Source organism: Chanos chanos, chromosome 14 (genome assembly GCF_902362185.1).
Source record: "Chanos chanos chromosome 14, fChaCha1.1, whole genome shotgun sequence".
NCBI classification, from domain to species: Eukaryota; Metazoa; Chordata; class Actinopteri; order Gonorynchiformes; family Chanidae; genus Chanos; species Chanos chanos.
Window position 1 is genome coordinate 7,517,420 of NC_044508.1, and position 14,378 is coordinate 7,531,797.

At 41.5% G+C, this 14,378-nt stretch overlaps 1 protein-coding gene across 1 annotated transcript in view; it reads left to right on the top strand.

Moving 5' to 3' along the window:
- Window positions 1-9,301: 9,301 nt before the first annotated feature.
- Window positions 9,302-14,378, top strand: part of sema4c (sema domain, immunoglobulin domain (Ig), transmembrane domain (TM) and short cytoplasmic domain, (semaphorin) 4C) — a 33,173-nt gene continuing 28,096 nt past the window's right edge. The window contains exon 1 of the mRNA XM_030791473.1: window positions 9,302-9,494. The gene's annotated coding sequence lies outside the window, so the exon portion shown is untranslated. The remainder of the gene's footprint in view (window positions 9,495-14,378) is intronic.

Genomic DNA, 14,378 nt, shown 5'->3' on the forward strand with positions numbered 1-14,378 from the left:
GAACAGAGAGAATCAAGGGGACATCTGTTATGTCACAAATTTGTTGAATCTATCCCATATGTGTTGTATTGAGTTACCCAGTGTGTGTGTGTGTGTGTCACGTGGAAGCCAAATTTAAAGTCGGTGGCTACCCTGAGGGGGAGGGAGATGGAAGACAGGGTAAAACGGGAAGAGAGTTGGTATTGGAGGGGGAAGTGGAGGCCCCCTTCGCCCCCTTCACGTTACCTTTGGGGATATACCGGTTAAAAAACAAAACCACGCTCGGGTTCAAAGCTCTCAACACCGCACAGCTGTGACAGCTTTGGCACAGGCTGTTTGGACAACATTTGGCTCCGTCCTTCGAACACAGGTTTTTTCATTTCAGCAGTTATTACACTGACCAGACTCTGCGCAATTAAAAGGCTCGTATAGTTAAATCCATGATGTCCCCAACAAAATGAGCGAGGTTTAACACGGTAGATTTCTCCCCTGTTGTCTCTCTCATTAAGACTGGAACAGGTTCGCTTAAGGGTAGGTAATTTTTGTTTTTTTTCCAAGTGAACCCTTCCACCCCACCATCTCTCGCCTCATCCTAACCCTGCCTGCTCCCCCACCTCCCCTCTCCCTCTCCCTCTCCCCTCCAGGAGGGTGTGTGTGTGTGCATTTGAGCGGTGTGTGTTTTCTTTGTGCGGCTGAGAGCCGGCTATCGCGTTACTGCACATACATGCTGATGCAGCGCAACCTCCGCCTGCTCCAACCCCCCCACCCCACCCCCAACCTAACATCCACCTACCAACCCCACCCCTCCTCATTCATTCTGGATCTTTCATTTTTTTATGGACACCCTGCAAGAACGCTTCTCAGATACCTCCGTTCCTGCCTTTCACTGTTTGGCTACAGTGAAAAGCTGCATCATTATCAGCTTTGTCTGCTTACGCGGCTCAAAAACACAGACTGAGCTGAACTCCACACAGAACGTCCACAAGGCAGGTAGACGCGGCCTCCGAACCCACCGACCGTTTCCGATTGATTATTCAGTCTGGACGGGCGGCAAAATTTACAGCAACCTTGGCGCTGTCTCAGCTAAAGATATGGTGCATTGAAAAAAAAAAAAATAGAGAATCTGGTTAAAACACACACACACACACACAAGCAGAAAGAGCGAGAACCAGCCAGGCAATATTTTCCTCTTTACTCCCTAACAGAAAGCAGTTCATTGATGTTTTTGGATAATGTTTCACCTCAAAAGGAGGGACTTTTGACACACTTTTTTTTGCTTGGTGAGACAGGGAGTGGAGTGTGTGGAGTCAGCAACCGTATATTACAGTATAATAATAATCTAGACTATATTAGTGCTGTGGTGCTGAAAGACATAGGGGGGTTCAGTGGTAGTAAAAGCACAATTCATGGCAAACACAAAAGGAGACTGTATTGCTATACACTGTACAGGCTTGTTTCACATTTAACCAGACAGAGAACTTATTGGGAAAACTGGTCTCCGAGGGTGGATGACACACAGTGTGTGTGTGAGTAATGTGTGTGTGAGTGAGAGAGAGAGAGAGAGAGAGAGAGAGAGAGAGTCCATATACCAGAGGGGAAATTTGTGTGAATTACTGTGTGAGAGGGGATGGGAGGGAGGGGGGGGGGTCTTTAATGACATGCTGGTATTCAAACAACAGTGTTACAATGAGGTCTAAGTCTCTCTGTGTGTGCTGGTGCTGTGTTTGTCTGTTGGGTTAAAATGCAATGGTAGCAATCAGTCCATTTTAACAAGCTGGTCTCATTAATTTATCACTTTTGCTAGTCTACAGGGGCCTTCACAACAGGCCTTTGCATATAAACAAGAGTAATTGTGTTTCTTAATTCAAATAATATTGATGGATTAGCAGAGTCCCGCTGTGGCTGAAGGAACATTAGGAAGTTCCCAAACCCACTGAGAGATTTTATATGTTGAGATTTAAAACACACGCAGACGTATCTTGCTCTCACAGGACTTAACGAGCGACATGCCAGGAGGGGGGTGGGGTGGATCAAATTAAAACAACACACACTAGGATCCTCAAGACAACCCCCCCCACCCCCGCCCCAGGTAAGATTTAGATAGAGATTAACAAACTAAAGTCGGTCCCAAAATGAGACTGACCGTTAGAGCGTGTTTTAACGGTTCTTTCCAAATCTTATACTTTCTTTGCGGAGGAAAGTATGAAACAGCATCTTTGCACAGCAGAAATGTGCGTCCGACAGAGAAAGTGGTAGGAGGCAGAAAAAGTCTGCTGAGCCCACACGGGCGTTTGTTGGAAGTGAAAGCATCCGGGCTATGCCTCTAACAGCATGTGCCTCTCTGCATTCTGACAACGCTTGTGCATTCCCAACGCCCAGGCGGAGCAGCATTCTGCTGTTGACAGTGAGAGCAATGCATTGTGAATCTGCGCCCTTCGCCAGAGGGGTTGGGGGGGGTGGGGGGGGGGGGTGGGGGTAGGATGGACACCAAATTCTGTGCCAATGGAAAATGCCCCTTTGAGGAGGGGCATGGGGGGGGGGGTATGAAACAACTGGGATCTTTATGCTGGTGTCTGTCGGCGTTTTTCACATTGCATTCTGTGCCACCCAAGATTAAAAAAAAAAAAGAAAAAATCAAAAATCAAATTCTCTTCACAGCTGAAGATGTGTCAAGGGTGATGTCAGCGCAAAAATGAAACAGGTGATTTACATGTTATGTTATAGTCAATTTGTTGTGTGTAACCTGATTCAGCAGTTCTGATTTGGATTCAAGCATAATTCTGATTAGATTTGCGCATTTGGTAATATGAGTAAATTGGAGGGAGGACTTAGAAAACCGTTGAAAGATACACACAGACGCACATACACACACACACACACACACACACAGGTTTCATCCTATGAATACACAAATTGTGACTAGCACACTATGAATTAAAGAGTCCTTGTTAATTGTACTTTGAAGCCAATTTTAATTTTAATTTCTTTTTTTGTTTGTTTTATTTATTTATTTGTTTTTATTGTGGCAGCTTTCAGGGCTTTAGGGCTCTCTATTAAAGTCAAATGTTTCTCATTACATGTCCACAATCTTGAAGACACACCTTACATTCAAAATAACAGCGTTTCATCTGACTCGCGACTCTGCCTAACCCCGCTATAAAGAGTTCTTTCATCAAAGACTCAGCACAAATATGTTTTGGCCAGTAGAAGAACACCAGCTCGTGCATACTTATAAAATCTTCAAACCATCATGTCTGATACGAAAGTCCAGATTTACGTCAATCTTTTCAACGCTCCTTTAAGATGGTGTTCTGTCAGGGCCTGAAACAACCTGAGACTAACATCTATACTGTTTTGTTCAAATCTTGGCTCTTTCAGTCAGCTTCAATGGCATTTGCTCCCCAAAAGTTCTTTCTCTGTGCTGTGCAGCTAGCTTGGGTACTGATTAGAGTGAGTAGACCAGCGCTGACGTTCTAGCCAGGAAGGAACAGAAACTTGCGAGAGTCCCTGGAGTTAGCACACAGCCTTCCTCAGCAGTTTTTGTTCTACTAAACAAAACATGGACAAGCAGGGGAAGTGTTTTGTGTGTGTGTGTGTATCTATGTGTGTATATGTGTGTGGGTACTGGTGGGATATTATCTTTACCCAGCAACTTTTCAAATAAACCCAACTAAACACAAAACTTTTCTCGTTTCTAATTGAAATTAGCATAATGCTATGCTAAAGCAGTTTAAACAGAGAAGGCATGGCAGGCTCTCGGAAACACATAAACTTGCTTAAAGTTTAATTTCTCCCTTTTTGAATTTGTTACAGAGCGGGCAAACATTCTCTGGAGTGTTCATTTGTGTGGTCTGAGATGACAGCCTTTGATACATGTTAAGTATTTATCTCTAAATGATTGATTATGACATAATGCATTATTTATTGGCTCCTGTATTTATTCAAATGTAATACCCAGCATACGTTTAGCCCACCACACACACACACACACACACTTAGGCTCCCCTGCTCCAAGCTGTCTTCAATCAAAACCTAGGAGAATAAAATGAATGAATGTATGGAAGAAAGAAAGAAAGAAAGAAAGAAAGAAAGAAAGACAGAATTAATGGATGGATGGATGGATGGATGGATCAATAAGTTGACAGTTATGTCACAAATGGAGTTATGGAATATAGGAGCCAATAGACTTTTTAGATTTATAAACTGTTCCCAACAAAAACAGTCACTTCCTTAAGAAACTTATAATATTCTTATTTTGTTCCTTGTTTGAAAGACGTGTCCATATTCGTAAGTTTTTCTGGCTGTCAAACTTCCTTTGAAAGAAATGAAAGTGGTGTTCCTTGTGCGATGATTATGCTACTTGGATGAAACGGTCCAGCTGCCAGTCTGTAATTTTTATATGTGGGTTCAAAGGGAAGTACAGGCAACTCATCACATTAGACATGTTTTAATCCTCTCTTGCAATGTAAATGAGTTTCTGTACTCTGTGCCAACTTTAAAGGACTTTAGCCATTTCTCAAAATGCAGCTAACTGTCTTTCTCACACCATTTCTCTCTTTCTCTCTCTCTCTCTCTCTCTCTCTCTCTCTCTCTCACACACACACACACACACACACATATGAAGTGACTCCATAATGCGTTATGACAGCTCAGGATATCACACGTCACGATCGTTACAGAGGAAGCGCTGGAATAAAATCATTTTTAACGGCTATACTTCCATCAGCTCCACAAATCCACAGATGTAATTATTTCTGTCAGTCCTAATCTTTAATTTCAAGACAATTTCTATCAGCGAAGGGTCATGATTCACGCTGAGATGACAAAGTGATATTCACCAAGTGGTCCCAGAATGAGCGATTGATCCTGATCGAAAATGACACTACCAAACATTTCAAAAAAAGAAATAAAAAATAGAGAAGAAAAGAAAAGAGGAAATTAAATTAAAACACCTGACGTCTTTGGCTCGTTTATTAAGATGTCTTTCTGCATTAATGTGGTGGGACACAAAATAATGGGTTTACTTTGAAACTGTTTGGTTACAATCTCGAGACCTCAACACTTAGTGTCTCTCTCTCTCTGTCTCTCTCTCTCTCTCTCTCTCTGTCTCTCTCTTTCAGGTACCTCATGTTAGATTCCCTTTTAGTCTCTTCTGCTAATCCAGGGTCCGCTGCTCAACTTTCTTATTCACTCAGCCAGGGTCCAATACTTCCAAAAAAGAAGCTCTCTGCCAGTCGTAATTGGTAAATCGAAAATTGTGGACTCACTCACTGCCCTCCTGGTAGTGCTGCAGATGACCACTCCGATAATGGGTTTCAAACATCGTTATGAGGATCCAAAGCTGAAACCCAATTAAAACTGACTTTTTTGTTGTTGTTGTTGTTTTATTGTTTGTATGCTGGTATGTTTTAATGTAGGATGACAGCCACGTTGGGGTTTTGTTTTGTTTTTTTTGGGTTGTTGTTGTTGTTGTTGTCATTGTCATAGTTGTCTTTGTCGTCATCATCGTCTCCGATGCTTGATTTTTCACCAAGGTTTAGTCTACACCAGCTTCTGCCTTAAAGGTTTTTTATCTTCTGGTTTGCCCTCTTTACAAAGTCAATTTCTGTTCAGTCATCCAAAACGGAGCATGCTTCCTTACTTGCTTTTCTCTCTGAACTCTGGCTGAACCTGCCATGGTTGTTGGTAGTCTCTTCTCTCATCAGCAGGTAACCACAAAGCTAAGAACATTAAATGTAAAAAAAAAAAAAAGAGGGGACAAGTTAAGATTCTGTAGGAAACAGTCACAGGCACTGGCAGCGAGAACTGTCATTGATTTCGGCATACGGAACATTCTGGCGCTTCCCTCGTGAGATTCCGCCGCTTGCTCTGACAAATCAGTGTCCTCTCTTTTATTTTATTCTCCCTCAGACCGAGCAAACACATGGTGGGCCTCCAGCGATACTCTACAGGTTTCATCTACCGTGGAACGGCGCAGTACAGTTCACATTTAGCAAGGCAGACAAGCAGCCACAGAGCAGAGAGAAAAAAAAAATCAATCTAAAGCCATTAGCTTGGTCATAAAGTAAATTCACATGGGTAGATTAATCAAGGTTAAATCTATAATATGCCATCATGTAGAGCAATTATCAGAACTTAGTGTAACATATACCTTCAGAGATGCTACGCTGCTCTCTCAAACACGGTTATTATGTTTTAACACAGTTATTAAAGACAATTAATAGAAAGTGCCTCACAGTAGGTGAATTAAAGGACATTATGAAACCGCCAGTTGTTTTTTTTTATCTGTAATAAATGTAATGTAGAGTCTTTAATATTAATTATAACATGAATACAATATTAGAGAAAATTGAGAGTCTATACAAAATTGTGGAGAAATCATAGAAGCAGAGGTATGGGAGTTTGTATTAAAGCACCGTCACTGTGTGTGTGTGTGTGTGTGTGTGTGTGTCCCTGTGCCCTTCTTCGTGGTAGGTTTGATTTAAATGGAACAGCTTTGACACAGTCATACACCTGTAGTCATAGCCCAGGAGAATTCGACTTCTGACCTCGGCGATAATGAGTCCTTGTCCCATCTCTTGTCCTGTCCTACTTTCTACATTTATCTTCTCACTGCGCTCTATTTCTCTCTTCTTTTTTTTTTTTTTTAGGTAAAGAAATGTGCTATATTTTATCTTGCTCTTGTCCGTCCAGAATCATGCAACCTTGATAAATCCAGACCCTGTGGGTAATTACAAGAGACTGAATTTACTCAGCCAAATATCTTGAGCCAAAAAGTCACAGCCACTGAGTACGAATGTTCCAGAGCCATTTTCCTATTGGACCCTTCCGACTTTTGGCTTAAGTTATCTGGCTAACAGAGAAGTCCTACCTCCTTGAATACCCCAACGGGATAAAGGAACACAAACTCTCCCCCAGAACACTGATTTGGCATTTCACATGCACCAGCTTTCATTTGTAGAATTGTTCTCTCTTTTTTTTCCCGCTCCATCTAGAAGTATTGATTTTTCCATGCTTTAGGCTTTTATCGATACAACTCAATCCTCCTCTTTTGCTGGAAAGATCGAGATCTGAGAGAAACTCCAAGTCAGTTTCAACAGCAGAGTATCGGCAAATTCTTTCTTCAAGTAGCTCTTAGACTGTCTGAAAAAAAAAATTCATCATAATGCAATTTCTATATTTCTGGTTGATGTTTCACATTCAAAACAAATATCATTCCTCTGTTTCCATGATTTAGTATTTCTGATTTAATCAATACGAGGGTACTCTGCTCTAAAGTTTCACAGTAGAGTTGATTTTATTTTGAAAACATTATTGATTTGTGTTCTGAGTTCCTGAGTAATTTCTAACGGCAGGGCCGTGAAAAGAGAATCCTCATTTGAAACAAGGATCTGTGATAATAGGAATGCCTACGAGAACAATGAAAATACAGAAGAATAGAGAAAAATGGCCAGCACTCTTTCAGCAGTTCATCTACTGTAACTATTTATGGAACAAAATAGCAAAGCTAACACCTCCTCAGATAAGCTTTGATCAGCTGTATGTTTAATTCTCTGGATTTCTCTATTTATTTTTGCAGATAGTGTTGTTGTTCTTACAGTTCTCTCACTGTGCATTCTTTCTTTCTTCACTAGGTTTTTCAAGGCTGGAGTTGACCATTACAAAACTGTTTTCCATACAATAATCCCCCTTATGTCTAGCTAATCTCAATAGTCCGTTTTGTGATGGATATGTACTGTACCCTGGACAGAACAGACAGAATAGTTTGTGTTATTGCATGTTAATTACATGTGTTATTACAACACGGTATTAATGGATCTTAATTGCGTTGAAGTAAAAGCCTATTCAGTATACCTTTAAATTCTCTGTTTGTGTGTCAGGGCCCGTCAGTCTTTTTGTCCACTGTTCTCAGAATGAGAATAATGTCAGTTTTACTTCAAAGTCCTCATTCCTCTATGTAATTAAGCTGCTATATTGAAATAAAAGAAAATGGCTTCAGTAAGGCCTTCAAATCTTGCTGACCCAGTAAAGAAATAATCACAACACCCTATTGTTACATCTTATCCTTTGATAGTATGAATGTTTATTCATATAAACTGGAACAGTACAGGCTACTGTAAACTGTGTTGTGGTATAATGTATAGGAAACACTTGCCTGTGGCATTGTACATCAGTGACACCGATATTTATTTGTTTGCCTTCCAGCTGTGTAAAAGCAGTTCATTGGACCATACTGGAAGAAGTGGTAAACTGTCTCCAATGTATAAAATGCTGAGCAGTTTTGATATTGAATAATACAGTTTAATTCCAGAGGGAGGAGGTTGCAATATTATTTCTAGATTTATGGGAGAACAAGCATTAATTTTTAAGCATTAATCTTCCTAACACAGCTGACTCTGGCTCAAAGGAAAATACAGTCATATATCTTACATCTAACGGCATTTGAACATGTGGTGCTACACAAACAGACAGTCCGTGGTGTGTCACAATATTCATATCTGCCTTAATCCAGTTGTATTCACTGATGAAAAAAAAAGTATGCTAATCTCCAAGAGGCTGCTATTCCTTCTGATCCCTCAAACTAATCTTTACAAAAATAATCTTTCAATTACTTTTTTTCTGTTGTTGTTTATCTTATTCATGTCGTGGAACATTATTATATCTGTTGCTGTTGTTTTTTCTGTTGTTGTTGTTGTTGTTGTTGTTTTTGCTGAAGTAAACTGAGCTCTGATCGCGCTCAGAACGAACTGATGGTATATGACTGAAAAAAATAAATGATGATGATAATAATAGAGTAGCCAAATGGTAGCTCCTCGTTTAAAGTTGTCGGTGTCATATCCCTGAATCGTGTTATGCGATGATGAGATTCGGGTGCCGTTCCCGGCACAGGACAGTGGGCTATGGGCGGGGACCAGTTCGTGCTCCTTTCTACGGGGTTTAGCAGAACGTCTAACGATACTCAGCTAGAGGAGTATCTCACTGCGGTGTGGCGGACACACACTAGTGTTCTGTTTCATACGCTCACCGGCGTTGCGACAAATATCAGTCTCTTTTGTCTATTCGTTTTAATATTTCCGTGTAGTTTCATCAATATAAGGGATAAAGTTTGCAATCTAGAAACAAACTGAGGGTATGTGAATGCTCTAGGGTGAGCCTGGATCTGTTCTACCCTCCTCCCTCTTACTACAAAGGCTTGTGCGTAAGAGAGAACTGAGCGAGTTCCGCTATGTAAACTGACACCATCATATTGCTAAGGCTTTCTCGTTGTTATGCCAGAAAACGTGGAGAAATTCAAGCCGCTAGAAGTCTTTCGTTTGTGAAAACGTGGAATAGGTATTCGGAGTGTTAAAGCATCATCAACACAGTTGCAAATCTCCGTGGCGAAAGAAACAGGACCTCGTTTTATTATTATTTTTTTCATCGGTTTACACTCCCCACGGAGAACGAGTGACAGTTTGAATATTACAGTCACAACTGGTGTAAGGAGCATCGCGCAACACTGCGCGCGACCTTAGGTAAGTTGTTTTACTTGCTTTTTTTTTTCAAATTTTGACAAAAATTGTTTACCAATGACTTATACGTCAGGTTTTTAAAGTTACTCAGTGCCCTCTTCTAAGAAATGCTACGAAGGCAACATTTTATCTGGCACCACCTTCACACATCCAACTGTTGCCTTTATCATTAGTTTAAGTTTTAAACCTTCGACGAAAACGTTATAAAGGCTTTTAAGGCTGACTCTGTAAAACTTTACATCAAAAATGTTCGCCCCTGACAAAGCGCAGTGCGGTGTTAAGAGTTGGAAGCAAATCAAAACGATGCGAGTTGTCTTGCGAAAACGCTCATTTAAATCCGTAGTCGTATAGCGGTGAGGTACAACGTTACGGTTTTAAGTGTTTACGCAGAAATGAACTCTGGTTGCCTGTGCAATTTTCGCGTTGTTTTTTCAACAGTTCCCCTTCGTTATATATGTGCCACGTTCACAGTAAAAGCAGACTAGTTAATCTGGAACAGAAATGAGTTCGACGCGGTGGCTTTTTGAATAATGAACATGTCACTAAATGACCCATTTATTAGGGAATACAACCGTTTCTCAGGCAGCGTGTTGATACATTGCATCTGAACTCGTTAATTTCTTATTATTATTTTGTATTTTCCTGATTGGTCGAGTCTCTTTGACTTGTATCCCCACTGTTATCGTTTAAACAGTGGCCAAGTAAAGAGGAATGCGCAGTGTATGTGTTTTCGTTATTTTTGCTTTCTCAAAACGTTAATGAAATAAGTGTGCGCTGCAGCCGGGTGATTACTGTAATTACTGCGAGACCGGTGGTGCAGGGAGAGCAGCGCAGTTAGACTGGACACTGCTGCTTGTGGGGGCTGTGTGTGTGTGTGTGTGTGTGTGTGTGTGTCTGTGTGTGGGGGCAGAGCAAGGGAGGTTATTTGTAAGAGTAACAATATCATCAAGAGCAGGCAATCGTCCGTAACAATGCTGTGCTGGTATACAGCCTGGCGAAGGTAGCATTTTATATCAGTATTTACGATGGAAACTGAGACAACATAAATACACCTTAATCTCAATCTGAAATGTATCCTTAAACTCAAAATGCAATTTTACACTATAAAGAAGCCTTGCTCATTTAATGGGCAATTATATGTTCCTAAGTGTATGTGTTTCTAAGTATTTACCTATTACCGATATGATGTTACTATCATTTGTACATAGGGGATTATTGTTTCTCTGCATTGCCACTTTAAACATAACTTACAAATGGGTATTTGCTAAAATTTTGAGCAGGTTACTTTAGTCTAGTACCCCAGGATATAATTGGATAATACAGTGGACTGTTGCAGCCAAGATATAAAAATACACGTGTTAGGGATTTTAATATAAAAAAGGGATGTGTAAAAAAGACATGTCAAGTTGTAACCCAAATCCTTTATATTTGGAAAGAGGACGTTTGGGGGTTTGTGTTCTTTGATGAAAGACCAGAGGTCGTTTAGTTGGGATTGGGGCCAGATGTTCTGCTGTCTATTGAGAGTCAAATCTGGCCTCTGCCAAGCTGATATCTTCATTGTTACAGTACAATGGGCTCACATCCTTCCTTAAAACACACACACACACACACACACACATGCACACAGAGAGAGAGACTGACGGACAGAGAGAGACAGAGATTTTGCAGATGGATTGGAAATTATCTCAGCTGATTGCGCTGTGTGTGTGTGTGTGTGTGTGTGTGTGTGTGTGTGCGCGCGTGCACACACACAGTGATTGCCTTCATCCCTCCTAGTGTTTGTGGAATGACATGACCTGGCTGGTCGTCCTCTGCAGACGATGTCAGAGAGAACTGTTTTGATTATATTTAACACCCATGGATTATAATGCACTTACTGAAATGGAAAAAGAACCATAACTGACTCTAGATGATGAGGAAACAGCGATGAACGGTCTGATTTATTCTTAGGTTAAGTCACATCTCTGTCATTACTCCTCATGGTGCGTAAGGCTGTTACCAACAGTATGCTGTGCTGTGTACCTGTAACTGGGAGAAATGAAATTTCTCCAGGAGCAACATCGATCTGGTGAGTTAAGTGCGTTTGCATCTGTGTGTGTGTGTGTGTGTGTGTGTATGTGTCTAGGTAGGTAGTGAGGCCCTCTCTGACCTTATCTTCTCCTTTCTGCTTCTCATCCATCTGTTTACACCTCTTTCCCTCCATCGTACCTCTTTCCGTCATCCATCTCTCTTTCTCGCTGTGTGTGTGTGTGTGTGTGTGTAATAAGGAGAGTAAACCTGTTTCAGGCAGAGGTAGTTTGAAGGTGCAGGTGGAGATGCTGGCAGTAATGGTCTTAGGCTGTTAGGATGAAAGGTCTGTTTTTGTGTGTGTGTGTATGTGTGTGTGTGTGTGTGTGTGTCAGGGAGAGGGTGGTGTTTGTTAGAAGAAACAAAAAGTAAAGAAGAGGCAGGAGTTGGATCTGGTCTGATGTTTGGAAAAGTGCAGTGCCCCACAGAGGGCTGGTGTTGTTTGTTTGTATAACTGTCACTGTAATGAAGGTGGAGACCGGTGAATGGAGGTGTGACTATTTTTTTAGCATCCCGCTGAGGTTGTGTGTGTGTGTGTGTGTGTTTGTGCATGTGTGTGTGTGTATGTGCGTGCGTGTTTGCGTGCGCACATGCACGTGTCTTTGGGTGAAGTTAGAGTGTGTGCACAGCTGTGGGCCAGAGATGCACTGACACAGGACTGCGAAGTGTGGCAGGGATCCCTAACACACACACGCACGCACGCACGCAGTGTTCCGAAATGTTTTTCAGACAAGTCTTTTCTGGCCTCTGAGCTGTATTGCCTTCTGTTCTGCGTCAAATCCCAGATTTCTTTTAATTTCTATCACTTAAATCCATTGAAGTCTGAATGGAGTTTTGTGCATGATGGGTAATGTAGTACAGGGCAAAGGTGAAGAGAACCAGCATGCTCATTTGTTTCCAGATGGTCACAGGAGACCTTCTGCTAGTCCACTACATGGCCTAAGGTCATTTTAAGGGATTTTGACAAGAGTACGCATAGTATATTGTGCTCTAGGTGTCTGTGTTTATGTGTGTTGCTGGTTTGACATCCTTCGACAATAACTACTTTTATATCCTCCAAAAATGGGGTCACACTCATCATGTTTCCAGAAATTGCCGTTGCAGCATGTCACAAGTGTCAGAAGTGGAATTCAGATTCACAGGTGAAGCAGAGATTGAAATATTTCTGGAAATAATTTCTTCTGCACAAGTGTTTTCCAAATGTCTTTTTTTTTCGTGGTAGAGTGTTTACTTGGAAGTGATTTGAAAAAGGGAATGGATATGTTTGTGCCTTGCATTGAGAGCTGAACAGTGCTTTCTATTGGATCCAGACAGATGTTGAGTTTTTTTTTTTTTCTTTTGTTTGTCTCTGATACAGGTTGTTTATGAGATTTCTCTGTGTTTCTTGAAGTCTGTTTCTCCAGCAGAACATTTCCAGGTCATTAATCGTAAATGAAATCGTCCTGAAAGATTTATTTATCGTTACTCATTTCTCTCAGCACTTTTCCGAACAGAAGTACTGCTTGAGATCTCTTTAGGTCGAGCGCGTTTGGTATTTCATCAGCGCGTTCTTATTTAGCCAACGTTCCCGAGCTGAGTGAGCCGTTAGCGAGAGAAAATGCTGGAAGAACACAGACACTATAAAAGCGTCTCTGTGGGGCAGCTGGCCAGAAAGAAGGCCTTTGCAGTTGGCTTCGTGCCTTTGCCCAGAGGGCCTAAAAAACTATGAAACTATAGTCCCCCCCCCCCCCTTCCCTCCACCTCATAGACCCAGACCACCAAAACACTATCACAGAGGATGCACAGTAAAAGAGATTTGACACAGTTTTTAATTTTTTCTCAAAAATTGTAATCTTTCTCAAAACAAAATGCTTCTACTCTCCCACAGTTATGGTATTTGTCAAAGGGTTGTTAAAAGTGAGCATATATATTTATATTTTTAAATATAACTTAAGTATGACTCATGTTATAACACGGATAATATACTTAGGTATCATGTAGTTATCATATAGTTATAAATATCACGTGTAGTTCACATGTAGTATTCCATTTTAACTTGGTTCTGTTTGCCACCTATTAACACTTGCTATAAATTTTCTTCCCTAAGGTTGGACAGTACAGCTCATTTTCCTGTGTTAATTTCTCCCTGAGAGTGTTTGGATCCTCCCACACAGATGGTTAGGTCACTCTCTGAGTTCAGTTAACTCTGGTAAATTTGCTGCATACTAAACTTCTATAGTTTTGCTCTAGAGATCAACAAAATATCCATCCTTTCATCTATCCCTCTGTCCCTGTTTGTATATCCATCCATCTATCCAGATAGATAAACAGATGGAGAGACAGTTTGATATGTGGCCTTTTTTGAGACCGGCTGCCCTGCTTTGAGTGTGTGCAGAATGTCAGCCCCACATCCCCAGTATTCACTGGACGTGCAGGTACAATACCAAGGTTGTGGCTGGGATGGAGCAGGGCCCCTTGCTAAAGGTCAGAGGTCACTTGTGTTTACCACTTTGTCCTCAGCTCCTGCTGCGGGGGCACCTCTGACCCCCACAGACTCCACAGCCCCCCTGCTGCCATTCCCTTCCAGCCCGCTGAACCAGAGAGAGAGAGAGAGAGAGAGAGAGAGAGAGAGAGAGAGAGAGAGAGAGAGAGGGAGAGAGAGAGAGAGAGAGAGAGAGAGAGAGGGAGGGAGAGAGAGAGAGAGAGAGAGAGAGGGAAAGAGAGGGAGAGGGAGAGGAAAGAAGTGGGGGGTTGGTTGAAAGGATAGAGACAGAGGGAGATAAAAAAAAGGGAGAGAAAAAGAGATGTATAGGGAGAAACGGGGTGCACACATACACACTG